Consider the following 1,654-nt stretch of genomic DNA (forward strand, 5'->3'; position numbering starts at 1 on the left):
AAAAGATTTCTTCTTCACCAAACTTAGCCGAAAGGAGAATTGCTTGCTGCTACATGCAATTCTAGGGACAGGATTGAAGGCAAAAGGAGAAGAGGGCAGCAGAGGACGAGTTGGTTAGATAGCATCAGTCACTCAATGAACATGAATCTGAGTCTGCCTGCAGTGCAGGAGACTTGGGTTCCATCCTTGAGTCAGGAAGATCCCCTGGAGGAGGAAATGGCAACCCAATCCAGTATTCTTGCTTGGAGAATTCCATGGACAGAGGAGCCTGGTGGGCTACAGTCCATGGAGTCGCAAAGAGTCAGACAGGATTGAGCAATTTATACTTTCACTTTCAAGAGATAGTGAAGGACAGGGGATCCTGGTGTGCTGCAGTCCATGGTGTGGCAAAGAATCAGACATGACTTAGGGACTGAACAACGATAACATAGGGCAGATACCTCTTAAAATTCCCTTCTGAGACCAAGGGGAAAAGTCATGAGAGGAATACAAGTCAAGATGTGGCGTAAAGCTAGAGATTGTCTGTGTACTGTCTGTGACAAATTAGCACAGAAATTGGAACTGTTTAGAAACTTTCACACCCATTAGGCCTTATCTGGATATCCAAATCCCTAGTTATTGGACTCTTCTTATTCAGTCGAGCACAGAGCAATTCATTTGTTAGACCAAACTTTTGAGGCCATATTTGTCTATTGGTCATGCAGGAGGAAACAGGAATGGGTCCTAGAACAATTGTGTGGGTGGGTGGTAGGGCAGTAACCAGAACCTTCATCACAAATCCTTTCGAAAAAGCACTGATGTTAACTATTGTTGTTGTTGAGTTGTTAAGCCATGTCCAACTCTTTGTGACCCCATGGACTACAGCACGCCAGGCTTCTCTGTCCTCCAGTGTCTTCCAGCGTTTGCTCAAATTCACGCCCATTGAGTCGGTGATGCCATCCAACCACATGACGTCATCTGATGTCAACTACAGTTTCACAGTTTTATGTTCTCGGATCATTGATCAATATTTAAGAAGAGTTCACTTCCACGAAGTTCAAAAATGTGGAAATATCAATTGTGTGGAATTTGATTGTACATTTCTTATTTCAATTACACCCTCTCTTGTCTAACCAGTTTTTGGCTAAACCAGCGATGGAGCTAACCTCTCATCCTAGAGAGAACCCTGCCATCTGGTGGCTGAGGATATTGAGTATAAGGAAGTAGTGCGCTGTGAACCCCCAGTTCAGACAGAGGAAAAAGACCTTTCCCCCTGGCAATCCGCTTTTAGGTCAGTTTCCCCATTTTCCGTTAAGTCCATTTTAAACTACGGAATGGCCTTTAACGGGGAAAAAAGAACAAGTTCCCTACTACTTTTAAAGCATTTCCAGCCCTTAGCAAAAGGACTTGGTTCCAGTAGGCGCTCAATTAATGGTGTATATGTCCATTTTAAAAGAATCATTTTCTACATTATTTCCAAGGATGAAGGGTGGGAGGTGTGAACCCCCACGGCCCAACCCCAGGAGAAACCAGACATTCTCATTTGGAAGAAGACGAAGGGCTGAAGCGAGGCTGCTAATCTCCGCGTGCTAACTTCTGCTGGTACTTGAAGGCAAGAAAGGAGGCGGAGACCCGCAGACTGCGGGAGGGCGGGGCTGGCCGAGCCGGTGAACTG

Source organism: Ovis canadensis, chromosome 22 (genome assembly GCF_042477335.2).
Source record: "Ovis canadensis isolate MfBH-ARS-UI-01 breed Bighorn chromosome 22, ARS-UI_OviCan_v2, whole genome shotgun sequence".
NCBI lineage: Eukaryota > Metazoa > Chordata > Mammalia > Artiodactyla > Bovidae > Ovis > Ovis canadensis.